General features: G+C 34.3%; 1 pseudogene; it reads right to left on the bottom strand.

Annotated features, from left to right (window-relative positions):
- Nucleotides 1–4,331: 4,331 nt before the first annotated feature.
- Nucleotides 4,332–12,340, bottom strand: LOC145129640 (protein FAR1-RELATED SEQUENCE 5-like; annotated as a pseudogene).
- Between the last annotated feature and the right edge of the window lie 7,301 nt (nt 12,341–19,641).

Below are 19,641 nucleotides of genomic sequence, written 5' to 3'. Positions count from 1 at the left end.
TGATTCCTCGGTAGATACATCAAGGATATAAATTAATTGAGTCCAGCAGATAGTAGAATGTGTGCTTTCCGCTTCATTCCCTGTTCCTTGTTTGGTTGTGAGTTTAGAGTAGATGCACCCAGTCTACTATCTATTCGATCTTGACTATATATTTATATTTCGTATACACCAAGTAATCATAAGGAGTACCAGGTATTGGTCAGGTCAATGTATAAAAATTCAATACATTGTTTTCTAGTACAAAAGCATACTCTCAGATAGAACATTAAGTAAACTAAACTAGAAACTTAAAAGGTTTAATCCATTTTATTAAACCAATACAACTTAAAGGACCTTATTTTTCTAAATATATAATACCTTAGTTTCCACATCAGGGTTATATATATGTAATATCCGACAAACAGTTAGATGTGTGCTTTCCGCCTTACTTCCTGTTCCTTGTTTGGTTGTGGGCTTAGGGCATATTCACACAGTTAACTATTTGTTCGATATTAGATCATATATAACTAGTGTAAACTAAGTGATTATAGAAGGAACTATTGTGGTTACTATTTTTACTAAAGGAACTATTACAGTTAACTCCGTGAGTACCAAATGAATGCATCAGAGTTATATACAATGAAGATCTAACAAACAATGGGATGTGTGACTTCTGCCACCTTCCCTGTTCCTTGTTTGGTTGTGGGCTTAGGGCAGATTTACACAATCGATTATTTGTTTGATCTGTATTCTATATAACTTATATTCATTTATGTTTCTATGAAGAAATATTAATTATGGATTTTATTCTTAAGATATCGCTTGAGGTACTGTCATATATGACCAAGTGAAAAGAAATATCGTCACCAACTAGACAGATACTTGGAGTCATACTATTCGAATTTTATTGGATATGAGAATCTTGTTCATTGGAAAAATTATGACTTAAATCATGGTTCACATGTTTATGTGAGGAAAGTGAAGGACTAATGGATCTAGTACGTGTTGATATGGACTTTTCCGATCCACCACAAGGGATGATAACTCTATTCTTCATGATTTATTGATGCTTCGGTAAATATGGTTGTGTTTATAAGATTAAGCATAGATCTAGTAGTTTGAAAAGATTCAAAGAGTAGTAGAACGAATAGAAGAATCTATTACGCAGGATGATATAAGATTCTCCAATCTGAAAGCAAAGGAGCATACTTTAGTATAATTATTTACGATCATCTTAGTGATTGTGGAATTATATCACAATACATCTTAGTACAATTGTGTGACAATTAATAGGAATCCGATATTGTTGTAAATGGTTTGATCAAGAAATGATTCATACTTCATTCCCAATCGAGCTTTAGAGCTATACTCTACTAACTCTACATTATATCTTCAAATTCATTTCAAACTAAGAAGAATGATAACACCTCGTAATATGTGGAGTAAGAATGCTTTCTCGCTCAAGAACATTAAGAATTGGAGTTATGATCTTTTTCGGCAGTCAAGAAACAAAAGATGAACTGAATCCAATTCTAAAGAGTTTCATCATGTCGGGAATATGCACAGACTTTTGCATATTTGTTTTAGCTCGTCAAGGAATTTTTCTTGAGAGAAAACTTATATGTCAAAAATTCAGTGGGAGTTGTATTGATCTTGAGAGTTTGAAGATTCAACCGAAATTGATCTTTTTAGTTATCACTAGTGCGCAACCTGAGGTTGTTGTTGTATTTATTGTTACATTCTTATTTTTGTGCACTTCTAGTTAAGTCGGAAATGCTTATGAGTTCTATGATTTTCATTTAACTGTAAAAGCAAAACGCATTGGTCAATGAAGTTACAATGATCAATATGGGTGAGCTGCTAATAGGAATGGAAGCACTATTGGGGTTTGAGCTACCAGAAAGCAAGAAATGAGGAATAGCAATGTGTAGTCCATGAAGGAGACCTAATTGTGATTTTGGTTTGTTATAAACATTGTCTTGTGAATGTAGGTTGAAAATGAAAGTTCTACAAGGATGGGAACATATGCACCTTCGAATCTAGGTGGAAAATGGTTTCGCTCTAATACATGAAAATGGTTATGAGGAAACACTTTCGCTAGTAGATTTTACAGATCTGATAAAGATCAATACGAATACTGGTTGTATTAATTACATTCTCAAATTCACTATATGATTACGACATCCCTCTTCATATTTTGAATTGTGAGGAATGGCAAGTAATTGTTTAAACTTTCAAGAGATATGTTTATCACGTCTTGAAGGTTTTGAACACATACACTATCCGGATAAAGTGCATAAGCTTATGAAGCTTAATTAGAGGTTTGACAAAGCACTGCAAAATAGGAATCTACACTTCCATGAGAAATTCAAAAGGTATTGATTTCTAGGTGTCCAGTTGATTTCTAAGTACATGTCAAAGCTAGTGGGAATATAATTGTTATTATGGTAATGCATGTTCACAAGACTATTCAAGGAAAACAGTGTCTCTAGTTTGAAAGTTGCAAAAGTTGGGAGCTGTTTCGCTATAATGGACTTAAGGAAGAAGGCACTTATGGTTCGTTTCGAATCTAAAGGTTTAGAATGTATAGTTTAATAGAACTTAGTTAAAGACAAATATGAATAGCTTGTTGAAATAGTTAAAGACATATATATATATATATATATATATATATATATATATATATATATATATATATATATATATATATATATATATATATATATATATATATATATATATATATATATATATATATATGGGAAAAGTGAATATACCCTTAAGGGTATATAAGGTTAGATACCCAATGCTTAAAACTACGTAGTTTTGATTGGTGGTTTAATTTAATTGAAAAAAAATAACAATTTCCTTAAACAGTATTGTTTCCTTATTGAAAAAAAAATAACAACTAAAAGTCGATCCCTATTGCTTCCATAATCGCCTATTACCTTTAGCCGGTTGTGAATTTTTTTCCCGTAGGTTGCCGTCATAACTTTAGGATTTGAATAGTATTTTATTGTTTTATTTTTTCTCCCACATGATGTATGCATATTAGGCTATATATAGCCTTTATTAAGATGAATACAAAGTAATTAAGATGAATACAAAGTAATGGAGTCTTTTGTTCTCACTTTTCACAGTTAACTCATTTGTGGATAAAAGTTATTTCTTTTTTTTCTCTGTGAAGTCGTATTTGAGAAGCACATCAACACAGTTTATTTATTTTTGGTCCTCTTTGCTCTACAAATGCTTGATCGATTCTTTCTCCATCTTTTTTTTATTTCCTTTTTTTAAAATTAGAGTTTGATGTAGTCAAACACATGTAATAGTTGAAAGTTAGGATCAGTAACATCAACTATGAATTCAACTTCATCAACTCAATAAATTAAGCAATTGTAGTCCCCTGCCATGGACAGGGGCAAAATCGTCCAACAAGGCAAGATTGTTCTTATGTGTTTAACTTTAATTTTTGTCTTGTAATTGGTATTTTTCTAATTATATTATTTGGTTTTTTAATCGTACAACAGGAACATGTTTTTATACACCATGAGCTTGCCCATTTGGTTCACAGTGCTGGTAATCTTGACACTCAATTTCACTTTTGATTTTCAAATTCATTATGCTTGGTTGTGAAACTGATTTTATACAGGCAAGCAAGAACAACTGTGTCCTAATTCTTTATTTCATAACAAGTGGAGGTAGTAAATTACCAAATAGCCCTCTTGTTGTACCTCTGGTTATTGGACATGCTCCATTGAGACACAAACTTAATATTTTAATCATGCTACTCAGCTATTGTTACAGATCCAATCAATAGTTACATACTTCTATTAAGATATTAAACATTGCGATTTTTACGAAAAAAAAAGTACTGATTTTTATTCATTTATTTTTCCAGACAATTCATGCAGGTTTTGGAAAGAGCTATTTATCATCTGTTTTGTTTGAGAAGTTGAGGAAAGAAGTAGAAGAAATGCAACCAATTTCAGTTGATGATTTGTTAAAAGACAATAAGCAATGTAATATTTATGTTTCCCAAACTGATAAACTCAATACCATTTATCATGAATCTCCAGTTTCTTATAAAAAACATGCCAAACAGCCAATGATTGAGGTCCATGTGGGTGAGAAAATCAGAAAAGACATAATTAAGAAGCATCAATAATAACACAAATCATAAACAATCAACAAATTTCATTGGAAAACATTAAAATTGTTAAGAAACATCAATAATTTCCAGATTACTCATACATTGTTTGTGTCTAAAACATGAAAAAGGTGCAGTTAACCAAAAAAAAATGTTATGAAGTATCTAGTTTTTCTTTTGCCCACAGAAACAACACATCTCATCATTATGTCTCTTGCAACGATTCATCTGCCTGATATATGAAAAAAATAAAAAATTGTTAATATAATCATTAGAGTTCGTTTTTTAATCATTAAATTATTATTATAATTACCTTTCTTTTTGAACAACTAGTAGCATAATGACCCAATCCTTGACAGTAAGAGCATGTTCGTTTTTTAGGGGCTTCTAAAGAAGACTTGATTCTGCTTGCAAGTTTAGGACGCCCTTTTGTAGTAGTTGGACCAAGAGGATCCCGGATAGATAACTGTGGCATCATATCTACTTGCGAAACTCCCATACAAGAACTTTGAGATGCATTCTCTAAAGGCATAGATTTTTTTCGATTGACTTGATCATCTAAAAGACTTATCAATATCGTATTGAGTTTTTGTATCTCCGAAGGAGAGTCCCTTGCTTGTTCAATTAGTTTAGTAAAATTCGAACGAACACAAAATAATGTGTAGGCACTAACTCCATTTTCATTATTTATTTCTCCGAGTCCGATACTAACACTACCCAGTTTGTACCTAGCTTCAAGGGTCCATCGCGGTAAAATATAGTGACTCGGCAGCTCTTGAACATGCTTCTTCTTCATCACATATAAGCTATGTTTGCATAAAATCCCATTTGTCTCATACATACAACACGAACATGTGACGCTGACTTGATTTAAAGAACGAAAGGTAACAATACGCCAATATTTTTTATCAACATCCAATTGCCCAACTCTATATTTGCTTTCTTCTGTAGTTTTTGTTAGAGTCTCATGAGTCAAATTGGTAATAGCTTCGGTCCATTCTTTTTTGAAAGTATCAAACATCTTTCTAGTATAACATTGACCTGCTTTTGCTTCGATTGGATGCACTGAAGAAAGAACCGGCCTCGAGTTCATAGTCTTGAAGTCTTCATCTTCTTCGGCAACCCTTCGTGACTCAATTGCCTTGTCGTATTGCACAACGAATTCATTCAACATGGTCCTCGAGTTAACAAAACCATCAAAAAATGAATTGATACTTTCACTCCGCCCGGTTGTGGTCATACCAGCAAAGAAAATATCCTTCAAGAAGGGTTTAGCCCAATGTATACGTTGGTTATACATGTCACTAATCCAACAATTGCTTTCCAGTTCATACTTAATACGCATATTTTCCCATATTGCTTCAAATTGTTCAATGCTGTCACTATTTACCCATTGTCTGTGTGTTTCTTGAAAATCACTGTAACGGGAAACATACGATCGAAGGTGCTCAGTTTCATGCTTCCTGATATGCCATGAACAAAAACGATGTCGAGTTTTTGGAAACACTTTTTTTATTGCATTGCCCATAGCTTTGTCTTGATCGGTAATAATTGTCTTCGGATACTTGCCAAACATACATTTGAGGAAGTGTTCAAATAACCATTCAAATGTCTCTTCCTTTTCGTTTTCAAGCAATGCTCCACCAAAAAGTATAGATTGTCCATGATGATTCACCCCAGTAAAAGGAGCAAAAGGCATCTTGAATTTGTTAGTCATATAAGTGACATCAAACACAACAACATCTTTGAATTTTGTATAGGCATCTCTTGATCTACCATCAACCCAAAAGATATTTCTAGGATACCCATCATCAGACAAATCCACGGCAAAATATTGGTCACTGTCAACTAACGTTTTATCTTGAAAATGTTTTATAAGTCCATAGAACTCCTTTCCTCTATGTTGTTTTCGATGCTCAGATAAGACATCAGCACATTGCTTTGAAGTTACATCAGCTACATTTGAGGTTTTCATTGTATTAACAGCCTTTTTAATTTGAGAAGGTTTCAACCCTGCTTGACCAAATTGCACCATAAGAGATTTACCTTCTATTGAACGATGGAAATTGCTATGAGATCGATGCTTCATCACCTTCGTAGGTGTCATGGTCAAGTCGTGATTGTGTGTGTCATTAAACGAGTCCACCAACCACTTCCCATCCTCCTATCTTGTTATTCGAAGTTTTGCTTGGCATCCTGTTCTAACATCTCTACGACGTTTTTTCTCATTTTCACTTGAAGCATTTTTGTCCATCCGTTTGAAACCTTCTTTGTTGCATACATATATCTTCCGAAAAGGCTCATTTGTTTTAGGATTTTTAACTGTGTCATCTCTACGTATTCCAAAGCCATGCAAAAAAGAATAATCATTATAAAATGTATAGGCATCATCGGGTGTATCAAAAACTTTTCCCAATATCCTTTCATCATTAACATCATCTTCGTCAAATTCAATGTTCACTCCGAAATCGTTAAGTTCTTCAGATTCATATGTTGCTTCTACAAAATCATTTGTATCAACATTTTCATTTATATACGGTTTTATAGCCTGATCAGATGCTTCTGTTTCAAACATCATAACCTGCACAAAACCACACGTAAAAGACAATAAGAACTTGACCCTATTAATGCCATTCCAGTAACTTTTTAGAGATGGTCTAACATTTTCATTATATCAAAAGCAATAAATTATACTAAATTTGATCAAACAGCATGGATAATAATAGAACATATGAAATAAAAAATTCTATTGATAAACAATCGGAACTAGAAAACATATGCAAAATTAATACTTAAAAGTGAAATCAATGGTAAATTGTGAATTGCTTTGCCTATGAATTTGAACGAGAAAATTAACACCAAAATTTTTCGACTAATATGATACACCAAAAAATTAACACCAAATTTTATCTATAAATTGTTTTGCCTATGAATTTTGATTTCTTTGTAATCGTTTTTGAAGAATCTGAAATTTTACATTAAATAGTTAAATACCGTCATCACAATAAAAATATAAAATTTTTATATCAATTGGTTAAAGATTTAGAAGGGTGTAAATTACATAATTTATGACTAAATCCTTTTGATAATGATTTATGTAACTAATAAAAGAATAAAAAAACACTTGCAATATATATATATATATATATATATATATATATATATATATATATATATATATATATATATACATTGGATGAACCATGCGAGAGAATTTAAGAATACTATATTCAAGAACTTAAATACTCAAATTGATAACAATAACTAATTAACAATGAATTGAATTTTATAATAAAGAAAAAGATAATGAATGAAGTAGCACGAACCTGTGATGCAAGAATGACGGCAACCTACGGGAAAAAAATTCACAACCGGCTAAAGGTAATAGGCGATTATGGAAGCAATAGGGATCGACTTTTACTTTTAGTTGTTATTTTTTTTCAATAAGGAAACAATAGTGTTTAAGGAAATTGTTATTTTTTTCAATTAAATTAAACCACCAATCAAAACTACGTAGTTTTAAGCATTGGGTACCTAACCTTATATACCCTTAAGGGTATATTCACTTTTCCCTATATATATATATATATATATATATATATATATATATATATATATATATATATATATATATATATATATATATATATATATATATATATATATATGGAAATACTATAGGAGGAGATTGAACATATACCAAATTCTTATAAAATATATAATAAGTCGAGTCTCATAAGCTTCGGATATAGGATCAATTACATATGCTATAATATTTGCTTATTCTAATTTTTCAAATGCTTTGAGCATTGTGAGAAAAAGGACTAAAATTTTAAGTGACTAGAGTTATTAAACAAACTGTTAAGAACATTATGAGGTTTTTTGAAGTCTAGTTGCTTGTGAATAGTTGGAAATATGGTATTGTTTTTGAAGGACCATAGTGACACGTTTTGAATTGATATGATTCTATTTCAGATTTGATGGTCATGTGGAAATACGGAAATGTTTCCATAATGGGAGATGTTTGTAAAATTTACAAGTGAGTTGGAAACGTTAATGCAAGAGAAGTGTTCTAGGAGTGTACCTTGAATTTGAAACTTCATAACCATGGAATTGTTTCAAGCAATAAGTACTAGTGGAAGATTCTTTAATATTGAAGGCTCGGTCTCTGTGAGTTTAGAACCTTAACATCATAGAAAGACAATGCATTTAAATATGAAAGTCCACTACATCTTAGATAGAGATAAGAATTTGGAATTATGAAATGAGCATCATTGGAGTAATGTCCAGTAGATCTTTTGATAAAGGAAGGACCATAGAACATGACATGACTGATGTTAGTTAATTCAAGTAGTTAGTTGATTACACGAAACAATCTACAATGAATAAGTTCGTAATTGTTATGGTGATTAAATAATATGGATTTATTTATAATCAAACTATTTGATGCCATAGTTACTTATTTTATTCTTGTGTTTCACTTTGCATGTTTTACTTCCTAAATAATTTTCTTTTTATTTGAAATTCCACAGTCGTTCATACTTTTGGAAGTAAGTAGTGAATTAACATTGTCATGAAGTAGTGAATTAACATTGTCATGAATTGTTTGTAGATTGTGTATGGGGATTAGACATTGTATAGGTATTGCTATAATATTCATGTGTACTTAGAAAATGGAGATTTTGAGTATTGGAAAACTCATGCTTAGATATTACTTCATGGATTCAATCAAAAGGACGGATGAGATTTAAAACCAGAAAACCAAAACCTTTAGAACTGGAATATATAGAACCGGTTCCAGTTCCGGGTTTAAAGAATGAATTTATCCGGCTTCCGGGTAATCCGGGTTTAGATCCATTTGGTTTAATATTTAATTAATTATATTCCCCCGAAGTCGGGATATCAAAAATGAAAATTTTCAACTTTTCAGTTATTTGTTTTTGTACTTTGTATTCTGTGAAAATGTTAAAACATGCATATCTCATTCGTTTAAAGTCAGATTGACATACTGTTTTTTCCAGAGTGTAGTTTACAGTTTGTACATAGTTTTGGATTATAATTTTGTCAATTTTGAGTTGATATTCAATGACTTACAGTCCCCCGAAATCAAGATATAAAAGCTGCAGGTTTTTAGTTTTTTAGTTTTTTGTATTCAGTGAAAATTTTTAACATGCATATCTAATTCGTTTTACGTTGGATTGACATGCTGTTTTTTCCAACTTATAGCTTAGGGTTTTTACATGAGTTTAGACTATAATTTGTCACTTTTGGTTTAATATTCAATAAATTATAGTCCCCCAAAGTCGGGATATTAAAACTGAAAAGTTCCAACTTTTTAGTTATTTGTTTTTGTACGTTGTATTATGTGAAATTGTTAAAACATGTGTATCTCATCCGTTTAAAGTAGAATTAACATACAGTTTATACCACATTGTATTTTATAGTTTTTACATGATTTTAGGCTATAAATTTGTCAATTTTAGGTTCATATTCAATGACTTACAGCCCCCGAAGTCGGGATATCAATATGAAAATTTTCAAAGTTTAACCCATTAAGTAACAAGTAATTACCAAAAAAATCTGGTTTTTCCAAGTTTTCCGGTTTTAAACCCACTTTACCTAGTTCCACCCTACCCACTTTGATGTTTCTGGGTTTTCCAGTTCTAGACCCACTTTATCTGATATTGTACTCGAAACCGAACCGAACTGGTTCCTATATACCAGTCCGGTTTTCAGTCCTATAAAATCTCGTTAACTAGTTTCGTGTTTTTCAGGTCCATGTCTATCCGGGTCGGGTTTGGACCCACTTTCATCCCTACTAACAAGTAATTCTAAGATGATAATATCAACTATTCTTAAAGCAGACATATATAGTTCATAGTTTACAAATCATTTGTGCTTTGATTTACTCAAACACATCTCATAACTAGATATTGTAAAGGCTTATTCCATGTAAGATTTGGTGAGTAAAAGGTAAGACTACATAGTTAATGTAATTTGTATGTTTTCCTGAATAAAGAAAAGTGATATCTACGGGCCCCTCGATGATTTGAGTTGATCTATAAGAATTAGGCCTGGTCCAAACTGAATTGATTTGTTCAATTTTGTAGTTTGAGTTTGATCACAAATTGGCAAATTGGTAAACTGAACAAATAAACATGAGGTTGATCATTTAATCCATGACTCTGTTCATATGATATTTTGAAGAACGAAGGAATAGTTGATCACTTATCGTAGGGCTGACGTTTGATTTGAGTCAGAGTTTGATAGTAGCTTTAAAAAGCACTCTTTGCTGTTTGGTTATACTTGCAATTGTAGTAATAGAATTATCTAAATGGGAGACTGATGGATTAAGGTGTATATGCTCATAACTAAATTGGTATAAACTTGCAAATAGAAGCAAAGTCCTTTTTGGGTTGCCCTTATTTTAGGGTTTCTATGGTTTTGGGTTTGAGCCATTAGAGGCATCATACTTTGACGCTTGCTTTCTAAAGACACAAAGGAAAGGATTCAAATTTTTTTACAATAACAATTCCAAGGAATGTAAACACTAAATCTTGTATGATTTTCAAAATTATTAGGGTTTATGCTAGATTTTGTTGTTCAAAGTATGTTGCCTTCAAACTATAAGACATAGATCCTTTTAGGTTGCATGTGCTCTTTTTTAATTGTTAAGTGATTTTCCGTATTAAGCAATTTTGTTGTAACCTAATAAACCCATCAGACGTATCCCCGCACCAAGATCCCCAGGACGAGGGCACATGAATGAAAATTCGTGTCTTGACCCATATGATATTGTTGAGAAAAAGAGTTTAATCTTTGAATGATAAATGCGAAATTAATTAAACTTTAATGGATCTTTTAATGAAGCTCAAAAATAACTAGAATGTGGAATAATAAGGAAGATATATAACAACAAGTTAACTTAAAATATGAACAAGTAAATAACATTTAGTTGAATCGTAACAAAGCTTACATTCAAGACCACGTTAGTAAATGATTAACAACTAAAGATGAAAGACAATATGGTTGAGAGACTTTTGTATTAATATAAAGATTACACAGGAAAGATTTTGGAAGTCGATATCTTAAACAATTGATCAACAAGATCATCTATTTACGGCACAAAACTTTATATGTTAAAATATAAAATAAGAGCAGCTTGGGGGCCCTACTGGCCATGCCCATGACTGTTTTGTGTAGTCTTCCAAGAAATGTCAGCATAAAGTTGATCATTGAATTATCAGAGAAAAGACATAAAATCCATCTTTATACTTTGGTAGACTTCTCTTCTTCAGTATAGCTTAACAACATACAAGGCTCTTCGATGAGCCTTAACTCCTCTTCAGTTCCTTTGAATCATCGGGTATGCGGTATTGTTCACACAGTTCAACTACTGAGGGTCACTTTATGCCTTAACAATTCCCCTAAGTGACCTCGCAACTTTCACCTTTTACTTGTTGAGTTTGAAGAACTTAATCAGGATCCACCAAAAAACTCTAACTTGGAATATCCAATTGATTCTTCTTTGAATTTCATGCTTGACCTCATCAGTTGTGTATTTAGATTTTTCATTTAGTATAAGGATGTCTTCTAGCTATTTCTTGCTACAGCGATGGAAGGACCGAGCAGGGAGAAAGTTCTTTGGAGCGCCCTTGGCTGTTTGAAAAATAATGCCAAGGTCTGGATAGTTGGTGGCCCCTAGACTCAGTTCTTGTATTCCTTCGGTGATGAAGTGTAGGGGTTTGAGAGGTGGAAGTTCAAGTTTTGCATGTACAACTGGATGAATCTCGACATCAATAGTGGAAAAGTCACCAAGTAGGGACTGAAGATATGTGCAAACCTTTAGGTAAGGAGTCTTCATTTTATGATGTTTTTCAATTTTGTGATTGAAGAATTTTGCAATTAGGAATAGCTCTTTCAGATTCATCTTCGGAAAGTCAGCCTGCGACCTGTAATACTCTTTGCCAAAGCGCACCAGAGTATATTGAAAGAATTGAGCTTTGAGAAATGATATTGGTTGTAGTTAGTGACAGCCTTCGGTGTGTCATTTGACCATATCTCGTTTACAAGTGCTTTTTTGTGCTTGTTGTGAAAAAGATTTAACCTCTCGAACTCCATGGGTAGTCTTCTGGAATTAGGAATCCACGGATCAAAGTCTTCAAACACCTTATAGAACTTCCCATTGGGAGATAGAAGAATGTCCCAATACATGTTTTCACCTGGGAAAGAGTAGGTGAGATGAAGGACATAATCTTCATCTAGAAGTCTGCGGCATGGATTTACCCATGAATTCAATAACGTTTCATAAAAGGTTGTGTCGACTCCCTAAGCATGCCGGATAACTTTAGCCAGGTTGGCAGCTCTCCAGTCCTTTTTCTTTTGCCTTGTGGCCGAGGAGTCGTTTGAGTGATCAGAGGACATAATATCCTCTTCAGTTGGCTTTGGAGGAGATTTTGGAGGAGATTGAACTAGGGATTGAGATTGATGTATTTAGGGAGAAGGGGATTTAGATCTTTCTTCGGAAGTGGTGATGTCCATTATCTTTGATTTCCCCCTTTTGAGGAATAAGGCTTCGCTTTCTCCTCAAATAAAGCTTTCAGTTCATCCAGTTTGGAGAGGACCCTGGCAAATTGGAATGTAGCTTTCCCATTAACATAATTTATTGTCATTAGGTTTGGGTTCTTAATGTATTGAGAGTGATCTTTGCAGATGGTAAGAGTTTCAATTAGTGTTTCCTTGGTTGTAACCAAGAGCTGAAGATCTCTGATTGTTTCTTGAAGTTCTGCATACCCTGCTTCATAGGCATCATGAGTTGTGTTAATCATATGAATGGTTTTTCGTTGTTGTTCTTCGGTCACTTTTTGGAATTGTTCCTTGAGTACTTTAACATCATTTATTGTCATTAGGTTTGGGTTCTTAATGTATTGAGAGTGATCTTTGCAGACGGTAAGAGTTTCAATTAGTGTTTCCTTGGTTGTAACCAAGAGCTGATGATCTCTGATTGTTTCTTGAAGTTATGCATACCCTGCTTCATAGGCATCGTGAGTTGCGTTAATCAGATGAGTAGTTTTCCGTTGTTGTTCTTTGGTCACTTTTTGGAATTGTTCCTTGATTTTTTTAACCTCGGTAATAAAATCTTCTTCCTTCTTTAAAACAATTTCATGATCCTTTTTTCTTTGTACATCAAGAGTCTCAAACCCCCATTCAATCTTCAAAAGTACTTGTTGGGTTGTAATCTTTTCACAGGCCTCAATGTGAAGAATTCATTCTTCAAAAGATTAAAACATTGAGGGAAGTGGAGTCTGTTGTGGTTGAGTTGTGGATTGTGGTCGTTGTTGTTGAGATGTTTGAACGGGAGAAAGAATTTGATCAATTTTTCTTTAAAGATCAAGAAATTCTTTCCTTGATATCGTGGTCTTCTTTTTCTTCGTCTTCTCTTTACGTTTGCAGGTTGAGAGTTGGGATCCACTCGATTCCTCGAGGTCGATGAACATAGGAAAGTTTTGTGAGACTAGTTCCTTGTTCACCTCGGTATAATTTTCGTTGTCTTGATCGAGGAGTGGATCTGTGCTGAGTCACACTACGGTGCTCCCTTGGAAGGATCCCTTTGGCATTAATGTGGAAGATGATGGAGGAGGAGAGGGAGGTTTGTCACCTCCAGTTTGTGCCCCTTCTCCGGTATGAGCTTTATGAATTGTTTCTTCCATCATCGCCATCCAAGCTCTCATTTGGGCCAGATCATTCGCTTTGTTCATGCTGATGATTAATGAAGCCAAGTATGAGGCTACTTGACAAGTTTTTTCTTCTTTATTTTGTTGGATCTATAGGTATTGCTCTTTTCTTACTCTGATTTCTTGTTTATGAGCTTCGAAATTCTGGAGTTCTTCGTCAGTAAATGGCATGTAGTTCGTCCTACTGTCACCGTAAAAATGAGAATTTGCACCAGTTACCACCAGGGTGTCCCCCGGGTTCACGGTTCCTTGCCCAATAAGGCTCCCCGTGCCTAATCCGCTTGATAGTAATGTAGGCGGTATAGGATTACCAGATCTTCCTTGGTCACCTTGGTTTATAACTAAGTTTGGCCTCGGATCTGTTCTAGCTAGGGTCTCTTAAAAAGGACCCCGCGGTACAATATGTGTTTGTTGTGTATGTGTAAGTGAAGAAAAATGGAGTTCAGCTCCTGTAGGGTAAAGATGTGTTGTTGTTTTCTCCCGGATACCTCGGGAAGATAATGGACATCAGGATCCACTTGGAATCCTGATTGGGTTCTATCTCCAATAGAGCTTGCTGAAACTGATTCAATTGATGAACCGGAGTGGATGGATGGGGGTTTTTCGGGCGACTCAGCGTTGAGTCCAATGACTACCGAGGACTTTTGAGAGTCTCCAGTATGGTCCTTGTGACGCTTTTGGCCAGTGGGGGAGGTATTAGAAGCTTTTTGCTTCCTTAACGGAGGTTGAGAGTTTTTAGGTTCGTCTTTATTCAAAGAGTCTGTATGCTGAGGTTCTGATGTTGGATGAACCTCGGTGGATGGTTTAGTAACCGCAGACCTTTTCCTCTTGGTTTTTGTTTTTGCAACGACTTTAGAATTTCTCTTCCTTGCAATCAGTTAGTTTTGATTTCCTTTTGGTGAAGTGACAGGGTCAATGGATTTAAGAGGGGGGAAGGCGGGGTAGAACGACGTGGTGGTACATTATTCATCACCTCCATGTGGTCAGAGACCAAATGGGTGATTAGTCCTACTTCTATCAAAATATGTAAAGGAATTTGTCTAATTGGACCGAAGACAAATTGATCCTTGAGGAGAGAGTACCTTTTAAGTTCACGGCAGACGAAGAAGTTGATGTCTTCGCCTAGACTGATGTTGGCTGGGGCATGAAGGTCTTTGATGCAGAGAGACCAGAAGCGGACAGAGGTGACTTCGGTGAGGCCCGGTCTTGGTTCATTCCTTCCAACATAGGTCAAGAAGTCGTCCCATAATATTGACCCAAAATCCACTGATTCACCTGTGAAGATACTCCATAGAAGATCCAGGAATTGCTTTCCCATGGCATCTGTACCGTCGGTTCTGCCAGAAAGGCATCGAATGAGATAGTAACACACAAATTGCCGCACCGCTGGAAGTTTTGCCTTTTTGAAATCGGCGAATGATAGCCCATCCGATATAGGGCTTTGAAGACTTCTTCATTTGATGGACTCCTAAAGACGGTGTTTGGAGGTACCCTTTGATTAATTGAATGAAGGAATTTGGCCTTGCTGAGCGTCGCCGTCGAAACATCGGCGAGAATGAAGTTGATGATTTCAAGGTCATCTATTGGTCGGTAGGAAAAGAAAACACATTTGAACAGTAAAGGCAGGGGAACAATGTCAGCCACTGAGTTGAATGCATTGAAGAGCAAGTGTTTCTCCATGAATCTGTTCATAATCTTGATCGGTTCATCATAGAAGTCATGGTTTTGAAATATTCCTCGATAATTGCTCGGAGGAATCGTCGGTACGGGGGTTTCCACAGTTGCTGTTGAGCCGGTTGGTTTTGCTTTTTTCTTGGAAACACCTGATTTCACCATGGTTGATCGAAAAAAAATTGAAGAACTTGCCAGAAAGTTTTTTTTGCAAGTGGACAGAGAGAAAGATCATCAGAGAAACAGAGAGCATAAAAGCTTTCTTGGGAAGAAGAAGGAGGGATTAATACCTCTAGATTTGAAAAGATATTCAGTGTGGTAAACTTTTCTCTTTACAGCTATAACCAGGAAGGTAGAGGATTTTTTTTAACCGGTTTGGAAATAATTAATTTATGAAAAGAAATCCGGAAAAGACCGACATTTAATGCTAAATGGGCGCACTAAATGAATGGAATGATGAAATGGGTAATCGTAGGTTGAGGTATAGTGGTAATTGTCAGAGACGTGGGATAAACGTTTTGAAAAATCATCTGTTGGCGGTAAAATGTTTGAGTAGTCACCTTAATTTGGGTTTGGTAAATCTTTTATTGAAAAAAATCTCTTTTTATTTTACTTTAAAGGGAAATAGATCTGTTTTTGAAAATGTACCGTTAAGTTTTACAAACATATTTAATGAATGGAATAAAAACATTCCTTTGTAAAAAATTAAATGTTCCAATTCGCTAAATAGCACACTTAAAAACTTTATTTATTGCCAAACGGGAAAAATAGACTTCGTGTTCTTGAAAGAAAAGAAGTGCAGTGAAATAGATTGATTAGGAGTGTGGTATCTTAAGCACTGCATATAGACTTCCACCAAGGAATTGACATCCTTTGGAAGTGCTCTTGCAGTCTAAATGACAACCTACATGGTCTGAGTCTGTAAAGGCTTGAAGACTGAAGCCGTTTCCTGATGGGTACCAGAGACCTAAAGATTTAGTCCATTTGAGGTATCTGAAAATCTGTTTATTTACATTCAGATACGACACCTTAGGATCAGCTTGATATCTACCACACAAACTTGTTGCGAAGACTATGTCCAGTCTACTTGCAGTCAGGTAAAGTAGAGAACCATTCATTCCTCAGTATACTTTTGGATCAACTGACTCTCTGATGGAGTCTGCGACAATCTTATAGCCAAAGGCCATATAAACCTTTACCGAGGAGCAGTTATCCATTGAATATTTCTTTAATAACTCTACAGTATACTTTTATTGATGAAGATTCCTTGAGGAACTTGCTTGATTTGAAGAACGAGAAAGAAGTTAATCTCTCTATTCATGCTCATTTGTATTTTACTAGTCATGAGCTTGGCGAAGTCGTCTACCATAACTTGATCAGTAGAACTAGAAATAATGTCATCCACGTAGATTTGTACAAGTATTAGATGTTTTCACTTGAACGTCGAAAGAGGGTAGGATCAATGACTCCATGCTTGTATCCAGATTTGATAAGAAACTTAGAGAGAGTTTCATACCAAGTTATTCTTGCCTGCTTCAAGACATACACAACTTTCTCCACTTTGTAACAGTGATAAGTAAGATCAAGATTCTCAAAACCTTGAGGTTGCTGTAAGTATACCTCTTCTTTCAGTTTGCCATTGAGGAATTCACTTTTGTTGGATTAGTGTCTAAGTCCATAACTATAAATGGTATGTACTTGACCCAAGAGTAGCATGGTCCATTTGGGTTGCATATCACTAGGACAATTTGATAGGATGGACTTTTGAGAAGAGGTTATTTATAATTTATTAATATATTGTAAGTTCTAATATATTAATATGAAATCATAAATATTTAATTAGCATTGATCAAGAATTAGTTTGGAATTAATTTTGTGATCAAAAGCGACTAATTAAATATATGGAGATTGATTGTGTTAATCATTGATTCTTATAATATGGGCCAATGATCCATAATTCCTTAGGTTGGGCTAAACCAATGTGACAACCCATGGATAGTCCATGGAAGTTTAAACCCATGGATCCTAAGGAATATGGAAGGTCATGCACATTAGGGTTTACATGGTGTAACCCTAATCTTGCCACACTATATAAGAAGCTCCTTAGCTAATGAAATCGGGCACTAGAGTGATCTTTGGAAGAGCATAGCCAATTTGTGTGCAAGACATATTCTCTCAAATCATCCTTTGTCCAAAGGTGTGTTGTGATTCCATTTGAGGCATTCACACTATTCGTGCTAAACTCTTAAAGGTATAAGGTTTCAAACTACAACAAAAGGTATGTCATCTAACTAGAATTTTGTAGTATAGATACATCATTGTACACTAGTTAGGATGATGCTTTGGAATATTGAACGTTTGCATGTATATATGAGAAAACATAGATCCAAAGCATTTAGGGTTGCATGTACACCTTAGGAGTGTTAGAATGCTCAAAACCCATCAGTGGTATCAGATACTAGGGTTGTTTTCCATTATACTTGATGCTACTTGCTTTCAAATACTAAAAAAATTTGATTTTCAGCCTCCTGGACAGCGGACTCGCCGAGTCCACTGGGGAACTCACCGAGTCCCCTCACAATACTAACCAACTCGCCGAGTGAGTTCATGTACTCGACGAGTTGGTGCTCCTGAGTGCAGATTTTCGAGTTTTAAGGCTGGAATTGGACTAGGATCATTACCCTAAACTATTTTTGAACTTATAAACCTGTTTTTGATGTGGTAATGATCATGCTTATCCAATTTAAAAGATAATTGTCAAAGTTTCATGTTTTGTATTAGTTTATATTGTTAGGCTAATTGCATGAAATTTGTTTGATATGAATTGTCTTGTTCTTATGAGTTTAATTTAGATCATAAACAAAATTGTTTGGTTTTTGTAAGTTACAATAGTTGATCTAAATATTTTGATGAATTCCATAACTTGTCCTCAAGTTATGGAAAATGAAAAGTTTTTCTTTTAAAGAGATCATTAAAATTATAGGTTATGAACTTGAAGAGTCTTTTTCCCATAAATAGTTTTATGAACTCCATAACTTGTCCTCATGTTGTGGATTTTCAAGAGTATTTTCATTAAAACCTATATTAAACTCATAAGTTATGAATTTGAAAAGTTTTGACAAGTTTCAAAAACTTGCCCTCAAGTTTTGGAATTTGTAAATGCAAAGTCTTACCATGAAACATTTAGTTCCAAACCCTAGAATTTTAAAAGTTTAAAATTCAAACCTTATACTATTATAATATTATAGGTTTAATATTTATATATATGTACAAGAGTAAAGTCAGTCTTACGGTTAGTAGGCCTCATTCACGAAGCCGGTCTATAAGGGGGTATAAGGTTACTGCCTATAAAATGGCAGTTTAATGGGTGTCCACTCTCACCCACCGCTTCCTTGACTGGTGGAGGGTCGTTAGCCGAATGGGTTTGACAGGACATTTAAATTCTCATTAAAAGTATAATGATAATTATAAAGTAACTAAACTTCTATTAGATTCCCAATCTTAGTTACTTTAGGAAAAATGTGATTTTGGTGCTAACCCATGAAATTGCACTTTGCACCTTGTTAAGTCGTTAGTGTAGCGTGTGTGGTTAACCGGCACACTAACCTGGACTGAAAGTGCATGGAAAAGGGTAGCTTGATGTTAATCATAGATCAATGGAGTGTGATTGGTTAACCGGCACATTGATTAGGTGGTTGTAACATTGAGTGTACCAAGCTAATTTGCATGGTTATTCACACCTTGTTTGTGATCCTCGGCATCCCAGTCACAAACTTGAAGGGTACAATCGAGATTTAAACATTCCATTGAAAAGTTAAATGAATCTCACAGGATCTAGGAATTTCAATCCATTTAAAACTTAATAATCAATTTCGTTTTTCATGGTGGAAATTGGTAAATCGTCATTTACCTACCTTCAAATATTTTGCAATTGGATTACGGCATCCCTCTTCCGAATTGTAAAATATTGTGTTGGGTCCTAGCCTTAATACTTCATGTTGGGTGTTATATTAAGGACTAAAATCAACTAAACTTGAATATCTCCCTCATAAATGTCTAAGTTCTGACAACTATGGTTTTCCTTATCCTTTTAGAAAAAACTTTCTAATG

Source organism: Lactuca virosa, chromosome 1 (assembly GCF_052849685.1).
Source record: "Lactuca virosa cultivar CGN04683 chromosome 1, Lactuca_virosa_CGN04683_v6, whole genome shotgun sequence".
Lineage (NCBI taxonomy): Eukaryota > Viridiplantae > Streptophyta > Magnoliopsida > Asterales > Asteraceae > Lactuca > Lactuca virosa.
The sequence above is the reverse complement of the archived record's forward strand: the minus strand, read 5'-3'. Positions and strand labels throughout refer to the sequence as shown.